A 7,016-nucleotide genomic window follows, 5' to 3' on the forward strand; every position below is an offset into this window, starting at 1 on the left:
AAAGATGGGATTTATATCTATTGCATGAATTTATCCCTCTACATCATGTCATCTTGCTTAAGGCGTTACTCTGTTCATCATGAACTCAATACACTAGATGCATGCTGGATAGCGGTCGATGTGTGGAGTAATAGTAGTAGATGCGAAAAGTATCGGTCTACTTGTCTCGGACGTGATGCCTATATGTATGATCATTGCCTTAGATAGCGTCATGACTTTGCACAGTTCTATCAATTGCTCGACAGTAATTCGTTCACCCACCGTAATATTTGCTATCTTGAGAGAAGCCTCTAGTGAACACCATGGCCCCCGGGTCTACTTCACATCATATTTTCCGCCTTACACTTTTACTTTGTTGCACTTTCCACCTTCAGATATCACCTTGCAATCAATCGTGAAGGGATTGACAACTCCTTTGTAGCGTTGGGTGCAAGTTTGCTATTTTTTCGCAGGTACATCGGTGCTTCATCTTGATACTCCTACTGGATTGATACCTTGGTTCTCAAACTAAGGGAAATACTTACTGCTATTGTACTTCATCACCCTTTCCTCTTCAAGGGAAAAATCCAACGCAAGCTCAAGAGGTAGCACCTACTAACTCAGTGCATCGAGTGCCAGTTTCTATGTGCTGGTGTCTTTTTTGCAGGGACTGAAGCTTCATGAGCACCAAAGGTGGGCCAGAGGGGAGCCAGGGCCTGCCCTGGTGGCCTCCCTGCGCGGCCTACCTCCTGGCCGCGCCACCAGGTCGCCTGGGTGAGGCCCACCCCCTATGGTGCCCTACATTGGCTCCTATTTTTACCCCCGGGGAGGAAACTCTGATTCTGAAACTCTTTTCTCCAGAAGCAATTCCGATCTCCGCCACCATCGCCAACAAGTTTCGTTGGACCAGAATTCCTGTGCCGGCACCCTGCCGGGACGAGGAAGTGCCCCCGGATTCATCTACATCGACATTCCTTCCTGCCTCCATGAAGCGGGGGTAGTTCCTCCTCGGGGCTGAGGTCTTCTACAATAGCTATGTGGTTAATTTTCTCTCCCATGATGTGATCTTGATTGTGATCATAGGCTATGTTAACCTAGGGTGATCCCATGATGTTTCCCCTTCTTTTATGTATTGGATTGATGTACTCACTTGATCTTATCTAGTATAATCCCTGAGACCATGGTGACAACGGTCTATTGGACATGGATTAGAAGAATATTTTCATGAGTGATTTCCTCTTTTGTGAATTGATTGAAGATTGAGAGTCTCTTGGTGCTTGCCTTTGACTATCCTTGAGATACGTTGTGCTGATTGTGGTACTCTCTTTGGATGGCCGCGGTGATATTGGGAAATCGATAGATGAGAACTACGAACTCTGAGGTGTGCTTTTTAGCCCTACATAATTCTCATCCTCTCTTGATCACAAAGGAATGACCTCCGAGTACGTCACCATTGCATGTTTTAGTGGAAATATCATGTGACTAGACTATCTTAATGTTGTTGGGAGTTGCCACTAGTGAAAGTATGAAGCCTAGGCCTTGTTTCTCACCATTGTTACACCGTTTATGCTCACTTTTGTCACTTGCTACCTTGCTGTAATTTTTATTACAAATTTATATTACCTTGCTTTGCCACACCTATCACCCATATTTTACCATCTCTTCGCAGAACTAGTGCACCTATACAATTTAGAATTGTATTAGGTGTGTTGGGGACATAAGAGACTTCTTGTTTCTTAATTGCACGGTTGCTTGAGAGAGACCATCTTCAACCTCTACTTCCATGAGTTCGATAAACCTTAGGTCATCCACTTGAGGGAAATTGTTGTTGTCCTACAAACCTCTGCGCTTGGAGGCCCAACATAGTCTACAAGAATAGAAGCGTGCGTAGACATCAACATATCGTTATTGTTTTTGCCGCCAACCTAACTAAATATTTTACAACTAGATGCCACCGCCAAGTTCTAAAAAAGAAACTCGCACTACTCCCCCTTAGATTGTGTGTCGGTATGTACATGCTTGAGATTAATATATCCTTTACCAACACTTTCTCATCAAGTGGCTTTGTAAAGATATCGGGCACCCCTAGCCGAAATATATGTCATTCAGGGTTCCATCAACGTCGAGGCACCCCTAACCTATATAGATGTCATATAGGGTTCCATCGACGCCGAGGAACGCCCTAACTCGCTCGTCCTCGACACCCTTAGATATGGCGAAGGACGGTCGAAGGGTCAGCATGCCATCTCTTCCAGTTCTGGAGACCTCTCCTCTCTGCCTCTCCTCTCCTCTAGGAGGCCGAAGAGCACCTTATCGGTCAACAGGAGGCCGAAGAGGTGCCGGGGGTTGGGGGTAAGTGCCGTCGGGGGCGGCGTATTAACAGTTGTGCAGAGTTTCGTGCAGGGGTGTCGAGATGCCGTGTCAGGGCGTCGTGTCGGGGTGTCGGGGCGTCAACTCGGGGTGTCAGGGCGTCGTTTCAGGGTGTTGGGGCATCATGTCAGGGTGTCACGGTTTCATTTTCTTCTTCCTGCTCTTTTTTTTGTTCCTCTTCTTCCTTTTCTTCTTCTTCCTTTTCTTACTTTTCTTCTTCTTCTTCTTCTTCTTCTTCTCTTCTTCTTCTTCGTCTTCTTCTTCCTTCTTTTCCTTTTCCCCTTCTTCTTCTTCTACTTCTTCTTCTTCCTTCTTTTCCTTTTCCTCTTCTTTCTTCTTCTCCTCTCTCCTCTTCTTCTTCTTCTTCTTCTTATTATTATTATTATTATTATTATTATTATTATTATTATTCTTTTCTTCTCCTCTAACTAAGCTAATTAACAACTAACCTAACTAAGCTAATTAACAATAGCTAATTAAAAACTAACCTAACTAAGCTAATTAACAACTAACCTAAATAAGCTAATTAACAACTAACCTAACTAAGCTAATTAACAACTAATTAACCTAACTAAGCTAATTAACAACTAATTAACCTAACTAAGCTAATTAACAAATTAAATGAAAAAAGGAAAAAAGAGGGACTCACGGGAGGGGGCGTCCGGGCGATGAGGACGGTGCATGGAGGCCGGGCGTAGAGGAGGAGGGGGCACAGGGAGGAGGGGTCCATGGGGAGGAGGGGCAATGGTGGAGGAGGGGTGGCGCGGTGGTTGAGGAGGGGGTCGCGAGGAGGAGGGGCGTGGGGAGGAGGGGGTCGGGGCGGTGGAGGAGGAGGGGACACAGAGAGGAGGGGCGATGGTGGAGGAGGGGCACAGTGGTGGAGGAGGGGGCGATGGTGGAGGAGGGGGTCGCAGGGAGGAGGAGGGCGGTAGTGGAGAAGGGGGCGGTGGTGATGGAGGGGCGATGGTGGAGGAGGGCTACGAGGAGGGCGAGCTCCGGCAGCGGGTCGTGGGAAGGAGGGGAGGGCGAGCTCCAGCAGCGAGTCGCGGGAAGGAGGGTGATGTCTACTACACAACCTTCTCCTCGTAGACGTTGTTGTGCCTCCAAGTGCACAGGTTTGTAGGACAGTAGCAATTTTCCCTCAAGTGGGTGACCTAAGGTTTATCAATCCGTGGGAGGCGTAGGATGAAGATGGTCTCTCTCAAGAAACCCTGCAACCAAAATAACAAAGAGTCTCTTGTGTCCCCAACACACCCACTACAATGGTAAATTGTATAGGTGCACTAGTTCGGCAAAGAGATGGTGATACAAGTGCAATATGGATAGTAGATATAGGTTTTTGTAAGCTGAAGTTATAAAAACAGTAAGGTAATTAATAATAAAAGTGAGCACGAACTGTATTGCAATGCGTGGAAACAAGGCCTAGGGGTCATACTTTCACTAGTGAAGTTCTCTCAACAATGATAACATAATTGGATCATATAACTAGCCCTCAACATGCAACAAAGAGTCACTCCAAAGTCACTAATAGAGGAGAACAAACGAAGAGATTATTGTCGGGTACGAAACCACCACAAAGTTATTCTTTCTGATCGATCTATTCAAGAGTCCGTAGTAAAATAACACGAAGCTATTCTTTCCGTTCAATCTATCCTAGAGTTCGTACTAGAATAGCACCTTAAGACACATATCAACCAAGACCCTAATGTCACCTAGATACTCCATTGTCACCTCAAGTATCCGTGGGCATGATTATACGATATGCATCACACAATCTCAGAATCATCTATTCAACCAACACATAGAACTTCAAAGAGTGCCCCGAAGTTTCTACCGGAGAGTCAAAACGTGTGCCAACCTGTAATGCCCCAAGAGTGTAACTTGCCTTATTTGGAACCTTTTGTATGTGGGTCCATCTTGTCATTGCAATGAGAGTTCAATGCATGTGTTATTTCATGTGTCACCTTGTCTTGTTTTCCTTTGCATTCATGCATCCATTCATCCCTGCCTATTTGTGTTTGTTGCCTTGTGATCATGTGTATGTGGTGTAATGACATGTGATGATGTGATGATGGATATGTGAATGATGTGGGTGTAGTTTGAAAGTAGGAATCACTATGTGGATTGCAATAGGATTCAAAACTTCCCCCTCTCTATTTATCTCAAGACCAAGATTCTCTTGCTCCTTCCCTGTTTTAAAAATGTCCATATTTCTAAGTGAATTGTGGTGGATGTGATGCTTTGGTTTTGTTCTTTTGAAACTGTGTTTTAGTGGTGCAAATAATCACAAAACAAATCCATTAAATCTGTTTTATAAATATTTAAATGCTCCAAAAATTCATTTTCCATTTTGTTTAAATAGGTCATAATTCCTTATGAACAGGGGTATTTTTGCTTTATTTTTAGCATCAACAGTTTAGCCTCTGTATTTATTTATTTTGTCTGCGTTGGTTTTAAATAAGAAACCCCAGTAGGTTTCTTTTCCCTTATCAAGCGCCAGCTTGGGCCTCGTGCCCCCTCCCTAGCGCACTGTTCATCTTCAAGACATCGACCTTCAACCCGACCTATCCTATCATGAGCATCCAGTTGCTGTTCTTGAGGCGACTGAGCGTGATACGTCTCCAACGTATCTACAACTTTTGATGGTTTCATGCTATTATCTTGTCAAACTTTGGATGTTTTGCATGCCTCTTATATTTTTTTGGGACTAACTTATTAACTCAGTGCCAAGTGCCAGTTCCTGTTTTTTCCATGTTTTTGACCCCTTTCAGAGGAGATTTTGAAACAGAGTCCAAACGGAAGAAATCCCCGAAAAGATTGTTTTCGTAAAGGAAGAAGATCGAGAAGCTTGGGAGCAAAGGCAAGGGAGCCTCAGGGGCCCCACAAGCCCCCACCCCGTGGCCAGGGGGAGGCCGCGGCCCACAGGCTTGTGGGCCCCTGAGTGCCCTCTGCCCTAGGGGTTGCGCTTATATATTCCCTAAAAATCCCAAAAAAATCAGGAAAACAGCGAAAGTAGTTTTCCTCCGCCGCAAGCTTCTGTCTCCGCAAGATCCCATCTGGGGCACGTTCTGGTGCCCTGCCGAAGGGGGGATTCGGATACGGAGGGCTTCTTCATCAACACCATGACCTCTCCGATGATGCGTGAGTAGTTCACCATAGACCTACGGGTCCATAGCTAGTAACTAGATGGCTTCTTCTCTCTCTTGGATCTTCAATACAAAGTTCTCCATGATCTTCATGGAGATCTATCCGATGTAATCTTCTTTTGCAGTGTGTTTGTCGAGATCCGATGAATTGTGGATTTATGATCAAGGGTATTTTTTCTTTATTTTTAGCATCAACAGTTTAGCCTGTGTATTTATTTTTTTTGTCTGCGTTGGTTTTAAATAAGAAACCCCAGTGGGTTTCTTTTGCCTTATCAGGCGCCAACTTGGGCCTCCTACCCCCTCCCGAGGCCCATCTCTTCCCTTGGTTTCCCCGCGGTAGCCCACCGCGCGCTCCTTCTTCTTTCTCCTAACGGCGTCGTCCCGTGCATGCTTTCCGTCAGAGGCTTCAGAGAGAGAGTGCGAGGGAGTTGACGGCGCCATCCCATCCGTGGCCCATATATCCTCGGCGTCCATGCCCTAGTACCAAGGGTTCCGCGTCCCCCTCCTAGCGCCGCCACCTTCCCCTATATCTCTCTCTTCCTCCCCCAGATAAGATCTGTAGATCAGGGTAGCAGAGGTAGTGCTACTGCAACAAAAGACCTTCCAACGGCGCCAGAAATAGGCACGTCGACGGGACAATACTTGGCTTGATCTTTCTGTTGCGGCTACTCCTTAAGGGACTTCCTACGCAAGTATGCAAAGGATTTCCCCCGTGGCCTTGGAGCCTTGCATTGGTGTTCCCTCGAAGCGGAAAGGGTGATGTAGCGTAGCGGTGGTAAGTATTTCCCTCAGTTTGAGAACCAAGGTATCAATCCAGTGGAGGAGTATCTCAAGATGCCGCACAAACACAAAAACTTGCTCCCAACGCTATGAAGGGGTTGTCAATCCCTTATAGATTGTTTGCCAAGTGAGAACTGGAAGCAACAAAGTAACAAAGCAAAGTAAAAGCGGAGATGTAAACGATGGATGTGAATAGACCCGGGAGCCGTAGTGTTTACTAGTGGCTTCTCTCATGAAAGCAAGTAGACGGTGGGTGAACAAATTACTGTCGAGCAATTGATAGAACCGCGCAAAGTCGTGACGATATCTATGCAATGATTATTTCTATAGGCATCACGTCCAAAACAAGTAGACCGATACTGTCTGCATCTACTACTATTACTCCACACGTCGACCGCTATCCAGCATGCATCTAGTGTATTAAGTCCATAAGAACAGAGTAACGCCTTAAGCAAGATGACATGATGTAGAGGGATAATCTCGAACCAATGATAAAAACCCCATCTTTTTACCCTTGATGGCAACTACTTGATGTGTGCCTTGCTGCCCCTACTGTCACTTGGAAAGGTCACCACATGGTAGAACCCAAAACCAAGCACTTCTCCAATTGCAAGAATCATAGATCTAGTTGGCCAAACAAAACCGAAGACTCGGAGAGACTTGCAAGGATATCAAATCATGCATATAAGAAATCAGCAAAGACTCAAATATATATCATAGATAATCTGATCACAAATCCAC

This window comes from Hordeum vulgare, chromosome 6H (assembly GCF_904849725.1).
Source record: "Hordeum vulgare subsp. vulgare chromosome 6H, MorexV3_pseudomolecules_assembly, whole genome shotgun sequence".
Lineage (NCBI taxonomy): Eukaryota > Viridiplantae > Streptophyta > Magnoliopsida > Poales > Poaceae > Hordeum > Hordeum vulgare.